Genomic DNA, 22,781 nt, shown 5'->3' on the forward strand with positions numbered 1-22,781 from the left:
AGAGGTGTACTACATCCTGGGCCCACTGATGATGGGCTGGTGGGGAGGCTGATGGATGTCAGTTTGAAGGTCAAAAGGTAAATTTGGAGGCTATAGCAGAAGCTGGTGTGGGGTGGGGGTGGGGACTGAGGACCAGACCTAAGGTACCTCCTGCAAAAAACAAAACAAAAACAAAAACAAAAAAAACCTCAAAACAAACAAAGAAACAAAAACAAAGAAAGGTTTTAAATACTGCTACAGGTTTTAAAAGCTTCTACAGGTGAGAAAGAAGGGAAATAAATGCATTTTAGTGTCTCCAAAGTAAAGCTTCTTTTCCTTCATTCATTGGCTTTAAAGGTCGAATTCGTAATGGTTTGTTCCACTGTCAAAATTCTATAAATATACCAGATAATTCTACCCTTTGCACCTGTCCAAACACCAAGGAAGATAAAAGGGAGCAGAGGGGAGCCCAACCCCTCCCTTTCCCTAACGAGGCTCCATTGATTTTCGAAAACAACTGAGAGACAATAAATTGCCCCAAATGCTGCTTCTTCCAAGACCAGGCTTGTTACTGGCCTGTGCGTTCCCAGCAGGCTCAAGGTGCTAAGGTCCACAGCTGGACCGCACAATGCTTTGGCAGCTCTGAGGATATATAGGGCCAATTTCCTTTGTTCCCACCGGAGCCTTGGGAGTTTGAGGTTATAGGCTGTTGGCCTCACGACTAATTTGGTTTATTTATTTTGTAGGTCAATGACCAAAACTGCTAAACCCTCACAAGGGTGCTCAAGGGGAGGTCAGATGTTGTCCACAAACCTGAGGCTTAAGTTAAGGCTGGGTTGGGGGACTTTCAGGGGCCTGCCATGGCCACCCTTACCCAGTCAAGGGGAGTTGACTTTCTGCCAGAGGTTCCTCTATTCTGTGTTAGACTTTACCCAGAAGACGGACAGGTTTCTAAAGACTCCCGACTGTTGTACTGTCTGGTGTGGGGCCTACGAGGCTCGAGTGGCTACGGCGGGCTTGAAACGTGGCCAAAACTGAGAAGTGCCACAGATACAAAGCATACATGGGTTTCAAAGCATAGTACTAAAGGGAAGAAAGAAAATGTGTCAACTTTCGAAATATTGGTTGCAATGGGAAATGCCAGGGCTTGTACATATTGGATTATAATATTCAGACTAAAGGGATGGGGAGATGGCTCGTTGGTTCAGAGCACACACTCTTCTTCCAGGGGATCTCAGCTCGGTTCTCACTCCCCGTGTCAAGTGGTTCTCAACTGCCTACGACTGCTGCATATCAGAGGGCACCCCAGCTCACACGGACACCCCACACACACACACAGATACACGCTTACACAGATAGTTAAAAACAAACCAGGCTGTTAAGAAAATATATAGAATTAAAGCTAGTTCCTTTCTTCTTGGTTTCCCAAATAGGCTGGGTGAATAACTTAAAAATTCTGTATGTGATTTGCGATGTGTTTTCCTTGAAAAGCATCCCATTGGCAGGAGACCGTCGGGTCCCTTTGTTTTGAAGGGCTTGCCTGCCTGGTAAATCTGTTAAGTCCATTACCTTAGTCTTTCCAGTGGTAGATCCATTCACCTGCATTTCCTCTTGGGTGATTCTCATTGACTAAGTCGGCGAAGGCGTCCACTACAGGTATTCCTGGCTGCTGTTATTTTAGAAGACTTCTGCTCAAAAGCTAATATACATGTTCTTGCTTCAAGTAGACTCTGAGAGAATACCCAAGGGGTTTGGGATCAATGATCGACTGGTTTTGGTTGGCTACCATTGACTGGGCTAGGATCTCGTTTCAACATTTAAATCTAACACCAAGGAAGAGGGCAAGCAGGGACAGAGTTGAACGTTTACCATTTGTTGGTTAAGATGTGACAGGAAACTGGTGCTGTGCGCAGGTCATGGGGAGCTCTGGTGAAGCTTCCTTAGGTTTGGCGCTCTCCAAACAGGCAAACTGGCTCTCACTCCAGGAACAGGGTTGGGGGACATTCTCTCAGTGGGCGTTAACCAACAAAGAGGACAAAATGGCAGCACCACACAGGGAACCTTTTGCCAAGTATTTTACTGACCTACACCAAACATACTCTCTGTCTTTCAAAATTAACCCAGGCAAAGTTTTAGATAAAATGCCTATTATTTCTAATTACCATGAGGTATGGAATCTAATATTCCATTATAGTCATATTTCTGATATTCATGTTTGTAATGTGTTTTTTAATTCACACACACACACACACACACACACACACACACACACACACACACCTGACCTTGAAATACTTTGAAAAAAAATTGTCAAAATGATGTTGGAATTTAATCTTTATAACTGGGTTACTTAAAAGTCCTTTTCTTTTTCTTTGTATCAAACATGATAAAATTTGACACAAGTTAAAATCATTTGGGAACAGGAACGTCAACTGAGAAAGTGACTCCATCAGATTAGCAGGTTATTTTCTTGGTTAATTACTAGTGTCAGAGAGCCAGGCTCACTGTGGGCTGTGCTACCCTGGGCAGGCAGTCCTGGGCAGTATGAGAAAGCAAGCTGGGGAAGTCATGGAGAAAAACCTTGTAAGGAGTACCCTTCCATAGCCCCTCCATGGTCTCTGCTTCAGTTCCAGCTTCCAGGTTCCTGCTTGGGTTCCTGTCCTGACTTCCCCTCACACTGCACTGTTATCTTACAGAGTAAGGTAAAACAAACACTTTCACCCCCAAGTGGTTTTTAGTCACGGTCTTTATCACAACAGTAGATGTGCAAGGAGCAATATCTTATTTTTAGGGCCTTGGCTCCAGACAAAGTGACGGTCTTGCAGGATGACAGTCTTGCAGGATGACGGTCTTGCAGGATGACGGTCTTGCAGGATGATGGTCTTGCAGACCTGGGTAAATACTGAAGTGTATCCCCTGAGCCGTGACTGTAGGGGACCAATATTTTCAGTATTTTAGGGGCTTCTCGTTTTGTAGAGAAAAATGTGAACAATTAATCTCTAAGATTTTTGTTTTTTTTTTCTAACTGTTTCATGGTGGTCTTAGGAGATAATGGAGCAGCTAAACTATTTCATTTTTAACTCTCATAATGAGGCAAAATATCTGATTTTGTAGTTTGAATGTAGTCTCTGAATTAAAACTTAATTGTGTAAATTAGAAAATTTTATTAAGTGTTCGAACCATTTCTGGACTCACAGTCAACCTTGGAATCAATGCCAAGCTTATAGACTTCATGGCCAGAGAATAACTCGTTGGGATACACCAGGGATTGTTTCCCACTGCAGTTTTACCAGCTAAGGCATATCGTAATAGTCCAGAGGCATAAACAGAAATGCTCTCAAGCACAAACTTTCCCTAAAACGAACCAAGAAAATGCTTGCTTTGCTACACATCTGCTATTTCGGTTGTGGCAATTTCAGCTACCAGTGATTATATATTTAATTAGGACTGCCTTTAGCAATGAAGATAATTTACAGTTTCACAAGGCATGGATTTTCTAAAATCCAAATTATGTTAATCTTTCAAACTTCTCAGAAAACACATGACCAAATTCTCCAAAGCACAGCTATCCACTTCCTGGATGGAAGAATCTGATATGAATGATGTGTTTGAGCTATTTTTGAAAAATTTATGGATGACTTTTTCTAACTATTTTAAAATCTTTGTCATTTCTATAACTGAGCTCAGTTACATATTCAGTGAAAACCTTATTCTTTTAGAGAGAGTCTCTTATAATTTTTAAAAATATTCTGACCAAGAGATTCCTTATGTGCCAAACAATAAAGAAATCTCAAGATTGAAATAAATCATATTCACTTATCACACACAGGCAATATATAAATATATACATAATATATATAAGCATATACACATATATAAATATTGATGTTTAGAGAATCGAAATATAATAAAACCGTATTCAACAAATTAGTGTCAGGCATTTTAATTTTGTCATTGGCCGCAGAACACTTAAGAGTTTTGGTGCAAACTCTCACAAAGAGTACTAATTATTACCATGTACCAAAAATGTAGAAATGTCAGCTAGCACGGCAGTTACATATAGGAATGCTGACCTAACTAACTGTGCATTTGCTGCAGTACCGTTTCGGAGGAGTCACAGCCTTAGACATTGTTGGCAGTAGTGACCTGCCAAGTGCTGGCTTTCCAGCAGACTCTGCCTCCTTGTAAATCTGGTTTGAATGATGCAGAATGCACGGCATTGCTCCCAGTGTGAGAGAAACTTCACTAAGCTTCTGGTAAGTGTCAAGACAATTCTGCAAGAGATCTTTACAGTGAGTACAAGCCTATAAAAGAGACACATCCTAAACTCACCCTGCATCTGAAGATACCAAAATAGGAAGAAGCTAAAATCAATGTTTTAGAAAGAGGAATGAATTAATGAACATTAAGGCAAAGCTAATAGAATAAAACACAGAAAACCAATAGGAAAATCTATCAAGGGTGGTTAACAACTACAAATTGATATCACCTGCTGTTCCAAAAGAATGCAGAAAAACGCCAGGCGACTGTCTCGATAAATGTGAAACAATAGTTGACAGAGTTTGGCAGCTCATCTTGATAAAAACACTCAGTAAAAATGTAGAGAGAATTTACCCCAACAAATAAAGACCGTACATGAAATGAGAACCCCAAACTAACAACACACATGCGATTACAATGGTATAAAAGTAATAGGCTACGAACAAATTTAAAAAATGTAAAGGACTTGCACATTGAAGACGTTATGGAAAAGACGCTCATCATTGAATGACTGCATAAAGAAACATACGCAATGGGATATCCAGACTAAAAACAGCATGTCCTACCATAGGTATCCGTGTGGATGCACAGGAAGGATACCCAGTGACTACGTGAAAAAGCCAGCCACACAAGGACAGACACAGTGCACTTTCACTAAAGGGGAGTGGCTAAGATTGTCCAGTTCGTAGAAGCAGAAAATGTGAAGTGGTTGCCAAGGACTAGTGCGATGAATGGGGTGTTGTAGCCCCATGTCCTCACTGGACAGAAAGTTGGGATGCTCCCGGATCACCCACCATCTCCACAATCCCAGCCATCACCAGCACACAGATCCCTTCTGTGTTTTGCCTCTCAGGAGGGACATTTGTAGTTACGTATCTATGACTGATTGATTCTCAGCATTTTGAGTCCTTACTGTAAGCCATTGCTTGAACTATCTGCTGTATTAATCTTACTGCAGTTCTAACGTTTTGTGAAAAGTAGAGCTTTGTAATATTTATAGTGGAATACGCCAGGCTATGCGGATTTTCTTTACCATAAGATATGATAAATCTGTTCATCTAAAAAAAAAATCAGCTGCAGAGTTCTGCACACCTGGACTCCAGCTTAATTGCCAGTGGGTAATGTCTCCTTAGAGGAGAAATTGGGGTGTATCTTCCATTATGATATATTGAAGTGCATTTTTTAGAAAAACGTTTGAAATTTGTTGCTATATCAATTATTTACATATCATAAGGAAAGAGCTCTTATCTACTCACTCTTATGAGGACAAAGGGAGAAATTTTTCTCTGGTCCTAATTTAAAGAGAAAACATTGTCTTCACTAGCCCATTGGTTTCTTTATATTTTATGAACCATGTGTGACATTTTGGTGCTCTCTCTCTCTCTCTCTCTCTCTCTCTCTCTCTCTCTCTCTCTCTCTGCTTTCCTCCTGACTTCTAGCAGACATGCAAGGCTTTGCACATCTCGTTATGTTTCAATTTTCTATTTTTCTACCCTTTATTGCTCTTACTCCAAATTCCTACTCTTAGCTCACAATTTTATTAGTATTTTTAACATTGTTTTCATGCTAACTACTTCATATCCTTTGTGGAAGGAAGAATGTCTTACTTGCATATCAAAACAATTAGATCATTGATCAGAAAAAAATAGTTCAATGGAGACGTTACAATGCTGAATTGAGAGGAGCGGGTTGCTTACTTGTAAGTAAGTTCCAATCAGGCATTCATAGAACTAGCTTTTAAATTTTAATTTTTTTAAAAAAATTACAATATCATTTCATCACTTCTGTACCTTTCATTTCCTCCTTTCAGCCTGATCCATGTCCACTTTCTCTAAATACCCTATTCCCTCCCACATTGATAACCTCTTTGTCTTTAGTATCCAGAGAGAGAGAGAGAGAGAGAGAGAGAGAGAGAGAGAGAGAGAGAGGACAAATAGTAAATACAATCATCTGCGGAGTCCACTTTTGTTGTTTATGTGTAATTACAGGATTAACCAGTTTGTATTGGTAACCAGTGGAACGAGTGGGGATTCATCCCAGGGAGAGGCTAATTCTCCCTCTTTCAGAAATTATTTATGGCCTGTAGTTATTTGTCTAGGAGTGGGACTCCATGAGATTTCCTCCCTTCCAATAGGTCTACTGATTCTTTCAGTGTTCAGAATTAGTTCATACAGAACGTTCTGGAAGAGGTACACACAGGTCAAACTTCCCGGGTACTCTGCCTCTTACAATCTTTCTGCTCCCTCTTCCATGATGCTTCTTATTGCAATGAGTAGAGCTTTTACCTCTACATTGAGGAGAAATGGGAATAGTAGAAATCCCCATCTCCTAGTTTTAATAGAATTGCTTTGAATTTTACTCCATTTAGGATAATGTGGACTATGGACTTGTCATAGTTAACTTATCTTAGTTAGGGTTTCCATTGCTATGAATAGGCACCATGATCGGGGCAACTTTTATAAAGGACAACCTTTAATTTGGCCTGACTTACAGATTTAGAGTTTTATTCCATTGTCATCATGGCGGGAAGCATTGCTGTGCACAGATAGGCTTGGTGCTGGAGAAGGAGCCAAGAAGTGAGTTCTATATCTGGATAAGCAGGCAGCTGGTAAGCATTCAAATCTATGAGGCTATGGGCCGTTCCCATTCAAACCACCACCATTTCTCACCCCATCTTTTTTCTTTCTTAGGTTTTTCCTATCTTTCAGGGTGGTACCAGATATTTTCCTGCCATTTCCAAACACGATTTTTCTCCTCTCCCCTCCCAAAGAGATCCAGACATTCACAAAGTTCTGGTGACAGATTTCTTGTGTCCCTTATAATAATGCCACTATAGTGTGACCCACCAATAAGATTTCTTCCCCTGTTCATCTTGATGATTTCTAAGCATTGCCCATTGATAGAGATACTACATATGATAAAAAAAATAGTTTTCGAATTAAAAAAATAGTTTTAGAAAGTCTTCCCTTGAAGAGAAATGTAGTTTTCTTTTAACCTCCATACTACCAGCACACATTTAAAAACTAAATCCAGTAAGTTTTTCACATTGCTTTCTGGAACATTTATATAAAACATAGATAGAAATGTACTTTTATTTACATTCTTTCCATAATTCATGTGATAAATGCTATAGTGATTTAGTTATATAAACCTTTGGCTGAGATTTGACCTTTATGAAGCAGAAACTTAAGGGTTCTTTGCAAAGTCAGTCGGATGGTGTTTTAGCTGAAGTGGACACAGGTGAAAGGCCAAGGCAGACTCATGGAAGAAACATTTTGCTATAGCAGACACAGGTGAAATACTGTTCGCTAAAGCAAACACGTGGAAGGGTACATGATGAAGGATTCTTTGCTAACGACACACATGTATTAGTCCACCTTACATTGTGGAGTTAAGCTACATTTGTCGGGACTCCATAGAGAGAAACACATCAACAAACTTCTGGTGGTGTGCTGCACTTTCTTACCACTTTTGAGGACTTGGGCTGATTGGCAGAGTGATGTCAGCTGAGACAGATGCACGTGCTAAGGCCAGCAAGGCACATGCTGTAGCAAGACCTGTGAAGGACACATGATGTTTGGAGAGAGTATAAGAAAGGATTCAACCGACAATGGTGTGTTTGTGTGTGTGTGTGTGTGTGCGCGCACGCTGAACTAGGCTTGCTTATAGAACTCGCTGTGCAATGCTTGTTGGTCTCACATCTTAACTGATCTTCGCTTCCCTGAGAGAGAGACACAGCAGAGAACTTTTCCTGGTCTCCCTCTTGGTTGTTCTTGCTGACTAGTCCCTAGGCTGAAGCCTGGCTATCTCTGCTAGGTAGTGCCACCACTACTGATATATGTTTGCTATCCCAACTCTACTGAACTGGACTGCTGTTGTACCTGTGAAGTGTTTGCAAGTGGATCAAGCTGCTGCTGCTGCTGCTGCTACTGTTAACGTGTGAACTGAACTGCCAATTTCCAGACAACACAGATGGGAGTTGCTCTAAAGAACCTTTCTATACAGTCCACTTCTCTGGTATCCTTTCTTTTCTACTACCTCTGGTGGGTGGTGGGCTATAAGGTAGGTTAACGCTTCTAAGACCCACAGTTAAAAATAGGCTTTGAGGGGTTGGGGATTTACCTCAGCGGTAGAGCGCTTGCCTACCAAGCGCAAGGCCCTGGGTTCAATCCCCAGCTCCAAAAAAAAAAAAAAAAATAGGCTTTGAAAAAATTGAAGATACACCTATAGACAACAGAAAAGCAAAATAAGAAAGCTTCTTATAAAGTAAAGCTTACTATAGGGAAAGCTTGCGTGCTGTTTACTCTTAAAGCTTGATTAATATTTCTGAGAATCGTTGAATGCAGCCTACGAGGTTCATGGGGGAGAGGGGTTCCATGATGTATTGCAATTACAGAGGAGAGCTGAATTCCACGTTAGCGATTGAATTCTAATTATCCTGCATCATGTGTACATAATGAGGAAGCAAAGAATGTGGGTAATTGGGTAGTTCTGCTGAAAATGAAATTCTGATCATCTCTCTATCTGGTAACTGGTAAATGTGTGCCTCACATTCCCAAGGCACATCTTCAACAGAGTTGGCTAAGGCTTTTATAAGCGGCATTTTCTGCTCACCATGCATCTTCCCTGTCTATCCATCACTGCAAACCTTTAAAAACAACATCAAACCTTTTTTATTATTACTATTTCATGTGCATGGGTGTTTGACCTACATATGTTCCATGGTGAATGCCTAGTGCCTGCAGAGGCCAGAAGAGCATTGGATCCCCTAGAACTATAGTTACGAATGATGGTGAGTTGCCATGTGGGTACCGGCCGAGATTTTAACCTGCGCCTTCTAGAGGAGTTGCCAGGGCTCTTAGAGGCTGAGCTGTCTCCCCGGCCCTGTAGCACTGCCAGAGTTTTTGTCATAGAAAGAGTAAAATGTTGGTTATGCGGGCTGCACTACAGAAGTCGGCTTGCTTCTTAGAATTGTGGTCAGGCTAGGTCTGGATAGCATTGACCTGTTTGGTATTAGAATGCAGAAGTAGGACGTTCTATTAAGCACTCTGGATGAGTGTCATGTCGAGAAGTCAGGGGATGGAGCCTTTTTAGGAAGCTGAGTGGGAGACCTTTTGTAGCGCGAATGTTTCTTGTACTTTGAATTGTAAGCATCCCTCTAAGGCTCCCTCTAAGGCTTGATACCCACTATGATATTGTTGGGGGTGTAAACTTTAGACAGTGAGTCTAGTGGGAGGCTTTTGGGGTCATTGAAGGTATGTCCTGAAAATGATTCTGGGACCCCAGTTTCTTCCCTGCCACAACAGTGAGGTGGATGCATCCCCTCCAGGTTGCTCCCATCATGGTACACTGTCTCCTAGCCAAGGCCTAAGGTTCCTCTTCCGTGGACAGAGCCTCCTAAGCTGTAAGGCCCGAGATAGCTTTCTCTCTTGATCACCTGATCACCTCAGAGCTTGTCTTAGTAACCTACGGCTGTTCATCTCAGCACTCGTCCTGACCTGAGGCTGATCGATGATCTCCGCCCTCATCCTAGTAACCTGTGGCTGCTCACCTCAGTCCTCATCCTAATCTAACAGCAGCACAGCTGATGCGTTGAGGTTTGTCCTTAAAGACTGACAACCCCTGTGGATTCTCTGAGAGAGAACAAAACGGGAGATAGCAGCTAAGCTCATCACAGTTAAACTTTCGAATAAAGAAGTTATGGCTCCCAAATGTTGGCACTTTGACCTTAGCTTGGTAATGAACCGGATGGACTCATTCACTTCCGGCTCAGATTGGTTAGACACAGAACGGGCAGGTGTCCACCACTCCGCTGGACGTTTTTATCTGTTAGAGATTCTTTGGGCACTGGGGAAAGGGAACGGGGAGGGAATTCAAGGAGGCAGAATTTAAAATGAAAAACACATGACATCGGAATTCCCTGCGGAATTCAAGCCGGCAACGCCAGGCAGGAATGTGCCAGTGTTTGCCTTTGCTCAGTTTGGCCTCACTGCTGAGATGGCCTCCTGTTAGATTGTCCATGAGCAACGAGAAAGTCGGGGCTTGTGAGGAAAAGTTTTCTGTATTTATCCAAAATATAAATGTTTTGAGATCCTATGTGTGAGTGTGAAGTGTACCATGAATTTGTTAATGCCTGTTGAGTTCACATGTGTCCTTCATTTCACTTGTTTCAAGATGTCAAATTAGAAGGCCATTGGTTTCTACGACCCTTCCATCTCCTACAGGGCAAAGCCTGCAGAGTGCAAGGCATGTATTTCTAATTCAGATGTGGAAGATTTGCTGCAGATGGCTTCTGCCTTGTTTGCAGCAGATGCTTTTTTTTTTTTTTTGCTAAAATTATTTATATTGTTAACTAACACGTATTATCTCATATGACAGAAACAGCATTTAGGAAGAAAACAAGTCAATTATCCATATAAAAATTAATCTGCTGAAACTAGGTTTTAAAAGTAAGTTAAAACACAATCCCATGCCCACAGCATGAATTGCTACATTAACCTAAAAGTTAATTCATTAAAAACATTATGTAACTACTATATCCTTTTAGTATAAATATATATGATGGCCTCTTCTGCTGATATTTTCGCCTTGAAGTTTTCAATCAAATAATATAATTTTTATAATAACGGTGCTAAGCTAGATTCATTGCTTACTATGGACTAACTGGACCACTGAACTCTGGGATCTTGTTGGAGGATAAGTCAGCTGTGCCCACACAAGCAAAAAGCTACCTTTTTCATTCTTAGGTTCCGCGTCAGCCAAGAACAGTGAGAAAAATTAAAACAAATTCACACACCTTTATTTCTCCACCCTCACCGCGGCTTGCTTTTCCCTGGCTGGTCAATGCTTGACGGAGCACTGACCATCCTTCCAGGGTGGGTGCAGCTGTCACCTCCCCCAGACAGCCTTTGTTCGAGGGAACCAACATTCCTTCCCTTTCTTCCTCTTGCCCTAGGTCATATAGCATGGTAACATCTGTGACAAAGGTACTCTGTCTGCCGCTTACAATGAGGTGAACATGGTGCATTACCATGCTCGTGGCCCGTTGGCTGGTGTGCTCTACACTACACAGAAAGTGCTGTGGACCTGAATAGTGACACATAAACCAAATTGATGGCCTTTGGATGCAAGTCAAATGAAAATACTAGTACTTTCCATCTAGCTTGAGAAAATAAAATTTTTATTTCAATGAGATGAACTTTTATTATCTTCATGTCCCGAATGATGAGATGCAGGCCTGGAGTGTAGTTTTATTTGCGTTCTCTTCCTGTCCCGGCTCTGGGACTATAGAAAAGACCACAACTCAAAATATCAACGGCATTCATTTCCAGTCCCTGTGCCAGCTGCCTGCAGAGGCTGGCTCTACGCACTACGGCGTTACAGTCGATCACTTGTCAGGAGGCCACGGATGCAGCAGTGCCCAAAGCAAATGCAGTCACCAAGGGAGGAGTTCTTACATGAAGGTTTAAGATGAACCTTACATAAAGTGTCTGCGCAAAAAGCTTTCCTGGTGAGGCTTGTATTATTTTTGCTTTTGGTACGAAAGATGATGAAGGACAGGAGGGGACCTTTTGAAACATAAGCTATGCATAAGGAACTCTAATACAGTGTTTTTTAACTTTTACTTCTGACTTTCCTTTTTGGGTGTGCAAATGTTTCCTCTCAGGTTGATATTCATTCTTGTAATTGTAGGAGATTTATTTTCATTAATTTATTTTAATTGACAATCAATAGTGTATATTTATTAGGTAAAGTATCATGTTTGGGCATGAACATAAATAGAAATACTCAATTAAAATAACTAATAAATCTGTGGTATCAGCAGCTGACTACTTTTTGTCACGAGATGTAATAAACAATTGTATTCCTTCAGCAATTTTGAATTCCATGCTGTTGTTAGCTGCAGATCACCAAACTTCATTCCCTCTCTTTGTAACCCGATCCACAGGTCTGCTGCTGACCGCATCCTGCCTCCTTCTCTGAGTAGGTGTATTGTATGTGTATGATTTTTCACTTTACATGTATGATCTTCTGTCCCCAGGTATGTCTGTGCACCCCATCTTGAGACTGGGTCTTACTAAGTTACCTGAGATGGCCTTGGACTGACTGACCCTGCAACCCAGACAACCTTTGAACCAGTGGTTCTTCCTCAGCCTCTGGCGTAGCTGGAATTACAGGCTGTGGTTCCTGGACTGTGTCAGTGTGAAAAGAGCGCTGAGCTCTGCTCTCTGACTGTGGATGGGATATTATAAGCAGCTTGAAGCTTCTCCGTCCTTCACTCTCCACCGTGATGGACTGTGTACTTGATCCATGAGTCAGAATCAACCCTTTCTCCATTGCATTGATTTTGTCAGCATACATTTACCACAACATCAGAAAAAATAACTAAGGGCATCCATCCACCCATTCATACATATTTAGGCTACTTTTATGAACTGCACAGTTTTTACCTTCCTCGTTGTGACAATACATATATTTGTCTAAAAATTATTATGTAAACAAATATCAAGCAGTGATGGTTAATATGTATCATTAACTTGACTGGATTGAGAATCACCTGCGTACTTCTGGGTGTCTGGAAATCTACAGAGGTTTAACTGAGAAGGGAAATAACCTGGGTATAGGAGGCACCATCCCAAAGGCTAGGACCCCAACTGGGCATAAAAAGGGAGAAAAGAGAAAAGGAACCTAACACCAACTTCATCTCTCTCAGCTTCCTGACATTGGGTGCCATTCAATCAGATACGTCACACTCCTAACACTTTCTTGCCCTGATAGAATCTAACCTTTCTGATAACATTTCTGTAACTGTAAGGCAAGACAGAGCCTTCCTTTTTCTGTCTGTTTGTTTGTGGTTAGGTATTTTGCCAAAGCAGTGAAAAAAGTTAAATAATACAACGTCTTAGTATTATTTCTTGTTAGTGTTATAAAATATCCCTACAAAAGCACCTTAAGGAAGAGTGATTTATTTTAGTTCACAGTTTCAGGTTACATCCATCCATCCTCGTGAGGAAGTCATAATGGCAATGAGCTATGAATTAATCCATTCTTGTGGCAGAGAACTGTGGATTACTGCGTGTCTACTTGGGTTCAACAACTTTTCTCTACTTATATACAGCAGAGAATCTCCTGCCTAGGGAATGGTACCACCTATAGTGAGCAGGTCTTCTCATCTCAATTACACAATTAAAGTTAGATCCCATAGACATCATGTATACCAACCAAATCTAGGAAACCTCTCATAAAGCCTTTCTTCCCAGATGACTCTAGATTTCTTTTTTCAATTTGGAAATTAAAACTAACAATCATATATTCTATCTATCTCTCTATTTCTCTATATCTATCTATCTATCTATCTATCTATCTCTCTATCTATCTATCTATGTAATCTACCTTTATCTAAATCCAAAATCAATATTTAAGCTTTCTAAATACAAACTCCTATGCCCTAATAGTTTTTTCGGGCTTTCCAAAGATCTGAGACAATATTTGAAGTGTTTTCATTAGAATTCCAGCTGTTGGCTGTGGATATGGAGAATAGAAATATTTGGAAGGGTTGGGATTTCACCACTGTCATAAAAATAAACTTGTCTGTCATGGTCAACAACCCCCACACAACTCTCAAACAAAATCAAATCTGAGGACAAGGAAATAAAATGCTTAAATATTTGTGACATTATTCCTGGGTAGACATGAACACATGTCCACTGACTCCAGAAAGGGAACTGACAACAAACCGAAGTGTGGATACCAGCAAAGTCCATCGTGATGAAACAATGAGTTTTGTTACTGACAGGACTGTGAGTGATGGGTTACTACAGGGGAAGAAATGACTCAAGACAGATGCATCACCAGAGCTGACCCCATCACAAAATTTGGAAGCCTGACATATACTGAACAGCCTGTAGGTAGCTCAACAGATTGAGAGTGTCCATTCCAGGTAATTCAATTGATCTGACCCTCTTCCAGGCAGATTGCCTAGTCTCTGATTTCTCCATAATGCAGGGATGGACTGAATCTTCTAAGCAGCTGAGTTTTTCTAGGAGTCTTTCAGCAGTACTTACTTGGGAAGGGGAGGGGCCTAGTGAATTTTGATCAGATTTGGGAACTTCCTGAAGCTATTGAGTTGTTTACTTCCTCAGCTTAATGAGCTTTCCTCCAAGATGGAGTTTTTTTCACCTCCTCTTAGAACATTCTGTAGTTTTACTTCCCTGTTTATATCTGTTTTTAATGGGGGAACTCTAAGATAGGCGGCTTTAATCTCTGAGAAATCTGCCACATAACAGATACAAGCAAAGAGTGAAGGTTTTATTAAGAAGCCTCTTAGTAAAAAATACAGCGTGCAACAAACTGCTGCTGCCATGTGTTGAGAAAGCACTGGGTAGCAGAATGGTGGGAGGTAAGGATCCAGCATAGAGAGTAATTAAACCTACATGTTGGATCTAGGGAACACATGCCTCAAACTCTGGGCTGGGGGGTAGTGGCTTGAGACAGACTGAAGCAATCAACAGTGAGGGGCCATATAAGATTGGGGTTTTGGCTGGGATAAGTCATTAAATTCCTTTGAGAATATTAATGGAAACCCTTGAACGATCAGCCAGCTGTAACCTAGCCCTGTAATACAGCTCAGTTTCAATGATAGGAGATTTTCTTTATATACAATGTGGGAAGTGAATTATAGGTGCAAGGATGGAAAAGAAGATATGCAGGGGATCCTTGTAATTATCAGAGTCTAGAAAGGTAGACGTTACACCTAGAAGATCAGTGAGCAGCACTCAGAGGTCAGAGACATATGGTGCTAGAAAGTGATATTAGATGTGGGAGTTGAAAGAATGGAGAATGGCTTAAGCAGGTGATGGGAGCAATGGGGCAGCTAGCAGAAATCTACAGAGACAGCCGAGGACAGAATTGGCTAAAATGGGTAATCCTGGCCATGTAAAGTAACTACAACACAATGGATTTGAAACCTTAGCCATAGTGGTTGGCCCAGAGAGGGTGGTGGACTCATTTGGGCAGAAGGTAGGCCATTCAACCAAAGCTCTCTCCTTAAGTTCATAGAAACTGATGAGCTCACTCACCCGTGAACTTGGAATCAGCAGTGCTTTAAGACCGAATAGTGTTGGAGGATCTGGCAAAGGAGATTTGACCCAGGTAGAAGCTGCTACCCCTGTAGATTCATCTTTGGGGATCTCTGAACAAAAAATTAGAAAACACGTTGTAGCTTTTAAATACTTTAAAGCATTTTAAAATAAAAAAAATTGGGACACTATCACAAATCCATAAAACAAAACTTCAAGGATTCACCCATGTATTGCTTTGTTGGTGAGGAATTGAGAAGGACGGTTATACCTAGGGATGCAGAATCACCTGAGGATGACACTCTATGCAAGCTTGCTTTCCAGCTAAGCCTTGATGCGACCTTAATCATCTACCATTAGTTTTCTTCCCAGCTCATGTAAATCAAAACTTCCCCCACCAGGAAGAGAGATGGTGAAGCAAGCCCTTGAACCCACACATCGCATTCTAATGAAGACACCGACTCTCAGAGATCCTGAGGGCTTTTCAGAGTCTCGGTCAGGTCTTTGAAATCCTAGCTGAAGATGCCATGTGATTTCAAGTAAGGGCGCATTTAGATGACATGTATCCAAGGATGACTTCACGGTGCTTAGAAGCCCGTGTTTTGGGCAACTGTCTGGGCTACGTGAAGTCAGGGGAAGTTCATAGAAGTCACTGTACAAAACAAGCTTTGATGTTGATTCATCTCTGTGGTTTTAGGTCTTCTCGGAAGACTGAAGAAAAGAGATTCTGCAATACGTGTAATAAATCCAGGAGGCTGTTTGACTTAAGTAAGCCGATTAAAGAACAAGCACGATACAGTTAAGAGACAAAGGTAATTGCAGGTATTGCAAAAGAGATGCTTGCATTGTACAAGTATGCCTGATGCCATTACCTTAAATGTCAAGATCTCCCACGCAGAAATGGCAAGTAGTCACAGGTGAGTGCCTGATCTCTAATTGACTAGTCATGGCTGCCTGGAGAAAGCATTAAGTAAAGGCTGCATCTGGGCTCACTGGTGTATTAGAAGTCAGAGTTCTCTGATACACACACACACACACACACACACACACACACGAGAGACTCATTACCCCTATGTCACAAGACCTTGAATTAGTTTCTTAAAACAAACCTCTTGGGTTCACTTGCATTTATTCCCATTTATTTTCCCTATGAATTTTATGATTTTATTTTACTCGTAATTTATTTGTCTGTGTATTCAAATAGAAAATTCACTTTGGGAAAAGTCGCTCCCGCAACCAATGTCTAGAATCAGGGGGGGAGGCAGGATAGTCTGGAGGTGTTGTGTTACAGCTCTGACTCTAGGGGCTACAAGGCAAGCCTCCTCTATACCCCTGGGACTGTGCAGTGTGGTTGTGGTCTTGAGTGCTGCTTCTCCTTTGGGGGACCCAAGTCAGCTCCTAAGGCCTTTGATGGCAGAATCCCATAGCATGGAGAGAATGAATTTTATTCAAAGTCTGTTTATTGGTTGCAAATGCTAACTTCGTGCAAACAATAGCTTCATAAAAATGTCTCCAGGTAGTTTGGCTAAACCTCTGGGTGCACATTATCCAATTAACTCCCTGTCATGATGGGGCAAGCTCCTTCCTGGTGGGGGAATGGGCAAGTTGAGTTATACTTGCCACATGGCTGCCATCCGTATTCTGGTTGTACTTAAATGCTCTTAGTGTAAGAAATCCCTTTTATGGACAAACTTCAAGGATATTGTTGTATAAGTAGTATAACTCACACCGAGAGAAGTTTTTGAAAGGCAGGAATATAACGAAAGACCTTAGATCTCATCAAGAGTTTTCGGTAAATGGACACTTCACTTTGTTGCAGTATTTCCTAAAGAATGTATTTCCATCTTTTGCATTCTATCCCTTGCACAATCTAGTTACCATAGAAATTCACTAAGAATCCCCTGACCTCAGATCCGATCTGCGTAGAGATCTCTTGTGGGAATACTTTTGCCTAGAGAAATGAGTGTGTGGAAACTGACCGCCACTTACGGCCCACCAGATTCCAAACTGTCACATCTTTTTTTAGCAGCCATTTGGTGTATGTCTCTCAGTCTGTAACATTACTTTTAATCCTGCATGTGCTGTGACACACGGTAAACTTCAGCTAGCTTCAAGCATGTCCACTCCCATCCAGTTCACCTGCTAGCTGTCAAACAATTGGGCTATTGTACCCGAAAGTGTGCAGTTAAAAAGGCTGTAAGAAGACTCTGTGGAGGAACAGGTTCGGCTGTGGGTTTTAGCTGGAGAAGAGCTCATGTAAGCCCCAAAAACAATAACCTCTCTATAAAAACATCTTAACGTAAGAGCATTCCAAAAACCTCAGACAGGATCCCTTGGAGTAAAACAATGGCTAATAAAGGCTTGGTACCTGGAGAATATTTGCATGGACTCCCAAATAGGATGACGACCCTCATTCTGAGTCCTGTTTGTTCCCTCAGAGACCATTTTGTATGATTGAACCTCACATATCTTCCTGGATTTCTGTCCCTGCTAAGAACCTGCAGGAAGCCTCATTCTGGACTCAAATTCGAGTTGTGCTGTAAACTGTGAAGGGGTCCTGAGGAGATGATTCTGTGAGACTAAAGTGGGATTACTGTCACCATCACCCAAGGCTCGGCTTGTGCTATCCTCTGACAGAACGTGAACCAGGAAATGAGGAAAACAGATCTTGTAAAGACCCGTCACCTTTTCTGGTTTAATGTCGGTGTCAACTTACCCTCTGACACATGCTAAGTCTTGTTAAGCTTTTTGCAACAAAGAAATGGCATGTGCATAAAATCCCTGAGAGTTCTAGCAGTAGACGTTTTTACAGGTAGAAAGTTCTAGAGGTAGATGTTTCTTACCTAGGAAGGGATGATGTCCACAAAGGACTTTCTCAAGCAAAGCAAAACCACCACCACCACCACCACCACCTCCAAGAACAACAACAACAACAACAACACCTGTAATGATCTATGCAGTCCGTACACCTGGGACAGTTGTCTGCAAAGGGTCTTGATAGATATTAGAGGTAAATAGACTTTCAGAGACTGTCAAAGCCAGGTGGAGATGAGCAATTGCCAGAAAGGAGAACCCAAATGTGTTGCTGGAATTCAGCTCATTTCGTCTCCTGTGCTCTTCTGTGCTGGGACAACGGTGCTGGCCAGGCCTTTTCTTTCCTTGCCAGATTTTACACTTTTACCATTAGAGTACAGAATGCCCCAATGCATTGCCCACTTGGAGCCACCTCAGGACCATCTCTGAGGCACTAACTGGCTGGTGTAGTTAGTTAACTGAGCGCTCGGTGCAGGGTGTACAGGAAGGGGGGCCTGATCCATCTGGCCTCACCCCATACTGACAGCACAGCACATCTGCGCCGGGACGCACCTATCTCCCGCCACCCGCATAGAATCTGGGCTTGTTCTATATTACCCAGGAGACAGTAGGTATGTTACTTTGTCCAAAACTAATAATTCCAGTCTCTTGAGTAATCTGGCACTGTTTTCCACCCACCTTGTTCTGTTTTCATTGTTAAACCCAGTCTGTCACAGTTTGAGCCTACCAACCTACTTGCTGGTGACTTGTTCTATTAGAAAGCGAGTTAGACTGACCACTCTCTGGTGGTGTTTGCTATTTTACCAGGTTTCAGAAGCAGGACAGTGAAGCGTTTGTATTCTTGCAACACCAGCTCACAGAACTGAGGCAATACAAGATTCTCCAGTAGCCTGCGCACACATCCTTTGCTCTGAATCGATTTGGTCATGGTAAAGGTTTCAAATTGGTAGCTACTCAGAAATTCAGGGCAGATGGCCTTTAGTGCTTTTCGATACCCCTGGGTATTTATCAATTAGGATCCAGCCACATTTGCTTGTTCTCATTAGGTAATTACATTAAAAATATTCCTTATCACAGGAAAGAAAAACCAAATTACTAGAGCATGATTAAACCTCGTGCTACAGGGTGACCTATTGACCAGTGACATATGACCATGATAAAAGGGAAGCAAGCCAGGAAATTCATTAGGGGCTGCCAGTGGTGACCGATCACCCAGGAACCCACGGAGGAACTGAGTCTGTTCCTTTGTTCTTTCCCTCCCTTTCCTCATGATCACAAGTTGTGTTTAATAGCACCGAGACAATGGGAATTAGCCCCACAATTTAACTTTGATGAATGCGTGCCTTAGATTTTTTTCTTAGAACCTTAGTACTAGACATGTTTATGTACTGGGTCATATTTATTGATATAACTGCAAGGCTTGATGTGGTATATGTTTTTCAAGTGCTCTCCCATTTTTCACAAGGATTTGAGCCTTAGAAGGTAAGGAGAATTCTCCTAGTTCTTTAACCAGCCAATTTTGAAAGTTCGATCTGTTTCCATGATTTAAAATTTGCACGTCTGTCCTGTAATTCTTTATTAAAGCCTATTACTTTCAAAGTAAATCCTGACATAATTTGTTCTACTTCTGTTTCTGGGGCTGTGATAGATTACCCCGATGAAAAGCAATGTAAGCAAGAAAGTGTTTATTTGGCTTAAAATACCACAGTACAGTTCAAAAATTCCAGAAAAGCTAAGACAGGAACTTGGAGCAGCTTGTAACATCCAAGGGCACATCTTGTGCTCACCTCACTTTCTCTCCTATTATATAGTCCAGGAGATGATGTCAACCATCAGGGAATGATGTCATCCACCCTGAGTGGGTCTTCTCTCCCCCCCAACCCCCACTTAGGCCACTTGTGATGATGACATTATATCATAAGGCAAATGGAATTGTGCACCCATGGACAGCTGGAGCCCAGTGATAAGCAGCTAATATAATTATCAGTAGAAATCCATCAGATTCTCACTGCTACTGTAGTCCTTCCTCTCATTAAACTCATTTAACTCACCAGACATAAGGCTACCTCCTTGTGTGTTTTGTGTAGTTCTGGTTCCAGTTCTGGAAAGATTGGAACAGGCCTCAGGAAAAGGTAGTTTCTGAGTAGAAGAGCAGCCTGAAAGGTCAAATAAGAGGGGCATAGGATTGGGCTGGTAGCGGGAGATTCAGGCATGTTACCCTATCTGCATCTGGCAGACTTAGACTTCCATTGTTCTGATGTCTCAGGTGGTAGAGAAGTAGTCTTTCCTATTTCCTATTTGAAATTTGCTCTTCGGCTAGTGCAAGGTGGAAACTCATTGTCCTATAGTGCAGTCCTTGCACAGAGGACCCTCCCTCATGTCAAAGGTACTGACCGATGACACGAATTCCCATTTTAGAATTCAGAAGGGAGAGGCAGGTCCATAACATTTAGACAAGACTACCAAGTCATCTGTGTAAATTACACTGCATGCCAATTGGTTGGAAGCACTGTGCTATGTATAATATAGGATGATGAAAATCAGATTCAATGAGGGCATTCAATAAAAGGGAATTGTATGCAAATTGTAATAAAAAAACCATTCCCAGGAGTTACTTTATAAAAGCTTTGCCACAGCCCTCCTGTCTCCTCAGATACCACAATGTCTGAGTGCAGGAGAAAACCCATTGGTCAATTGTTTCTAATGAGAGGTGTCTCAGTCAGGGTTTCTTTTCCTACACAAAATATCATGATCATGAAGCAAGCTGAGGAAGAAAGGGTTTATTCAGCTTACACTTCCACATTGCTGTTCATCACCAAAGGAAGTCAGGACTGGAACTCACACAGGGCAGGAAGCAGGAGCTGATGCAGAGGCCATGGAGGGGTGCTGCTTACTGGCTTGCTTCCCTTGGCTTGCTTCTCCTGGCTTGCTTAGCTTTCCTCTTTATAGAACCCAGGACCACCAGCCCAGGGATGACACCACCCACAATGGCCCAGGTCCTCTCTCCTTATTCACTAGTTGAGAAAATGCCTTGCAACTGGATCTCATGGAGGCATTTCCTCAATGTCTCAATTTCCTCAATGGAGGCTCCTTTCTCTGTGATAACTCCAGCTTGTGTCAGGTTGACAAACAAAACTAGCCAGTTTAGGAGGTGTGTTTTGAAATGCCATAGAGAAGACTATATCCAGTCGACTGTACCCTGAACTGTAAGAACCAGCCTGTCTTTAAGTATAATCTTGACACTTGAAGTATGTGATTGTACCATTTTAAAAAGTCAACCAGCACACAAAACAGAACTATGTAGATTGAACACAATTTCTTGGCTAGGTGTTTGGAAGCATTAGAAACCAAAGAGTGAGAACCATTTCCACAGAAGAACATTGTCTAGGTTAGAATTTGTTTGTGGTGGTCTGTTAGAGGCTGTGCCTTGACATCATTTAAGCTCAGATCCAGAGAGTGATCATGTGATGTACCGTCTACCTTCAAATCGCCAAACAGAAAATGTTTGGCAAATATTTAATCTTTCCGTGTGTGGGTGTATTTGAACAGAAAGTAGGTACATGTTCATGCAGATGTGTGCAAGTATGCCTCTGTGCATATGTGTGAACAGGGCAGAGGTCAAGTGTGCTCCACTGATTTCCACTTTTTATTATTACTGTGTGTCCTAGTTTTATTTCTGCTTTGATGACAAAAAAAAATAGCCTGAGAAAAAGCAGCTTTTGAGAGACAGATGTTCACAATTCCAGGTTGCAGTCCACCACTGTGGGGAAGTCAAGGCAGCAACTTCTAAGAGCTGTTCACACCATATCCATGGTGAAGAGCAGAGAGAAATGAATGGACTCATCTCCATTTCTTCATTGTTACACAGTTCAAGACTGTTAGGGAATGGTGCCGCCAGTAGTGGGCTGTGTCTTCCTATATTAACTTAATTAATGCAACCCCCATAGACATGCCTAGAGTGCTGACCCAATGTAGATAGTCCCTCATTGAGACTCTGTGTTTTGAAGCAGGGCCTTTGTTTCTACTGTTTCTGTGTTGCTCTGTACTCTTAGCTAGCTGCCCTGTGAGCTTCTATGGAACTCCCAACTGCCTTTCCTCCCATCTTGCCTTCAAAGCGTGAGATTACTAGTGTGTACAGCCACAACCACCTGTGTTCTGGGGAACCAAATTCAAAATGTCAGGCGCTATGACAAATACTTTTACTCAGGGAGCCAGCTAGCCCTACTCTTAACTTTGTAGTCAAGATCTCTCATTAAACTGGAGCTCATTGACTCATCCGGACCGACTGCCTCATTTTAGCTGATACCACAGACTCAGTGTTATAGGCAGCTTTTTATGAGACTGCCGGGTTCTGAGTTTAGGTCAGCATACTCCACAGCAGCGATTTGCCAACTGTGGCATCTCCCTGTGCCTCAGTGCTGTTGATGCATCAAATTACTAACTGGAAATTTAATTGAAAAGCGATTGGCTTATGAGTTAAAAAGACGTACGTACAAAGTCGAATAGCGAGGCTTCTTCAGTAATTTCGAACAACTGCCTCTAATTGTTCAAATCTACCACAAGTCTGCACATGACTTCCAACCCACCAGGCTGAAAGCATCTTTCCTGGTCTGTTATTACCAGACCTTCTCCTGCTTCCTTATGTCCTAA

General features: G+C 41.9%; 1 long non-coding RNA gene across 1 annotated transcript; it reads right to left on the minus strand.

Moving 5' to 3' along the window:
- Positions 1 to 699: 699 nt before the first annotated feature.
- Positions 700 to 9,952, minus strand: LOC120093714 (uncharacterized). Its single transcript, XR_005487342.2, has 3 exons — positions 9,791 to 9,952; positions 7,706 to 7,796; positions 700 to 2,906 (listed from the first exon to the last, which is right to left on the minus strand). It is a non-coding gene; the product is annotated as an uncharacterized LOC120093714 (long non-coding RNA).
- Positions 9,953 to 22,781: the final 12,829 nt, after the last annotated feature.

This window comes from Rattus norvegicus, chromosome 7 (genome assembly GCF_036323735.1).
Source record: "Rattus norvegicus strain BN/NHsdMcwi chromosome 7, GRCr8, whole genome shotgun sequence".
NCBI lineage: Eukaryota > Metazoa > Chordata > Mammalia > Rodentia > Muridae > Rattus > Rattus norvegicus.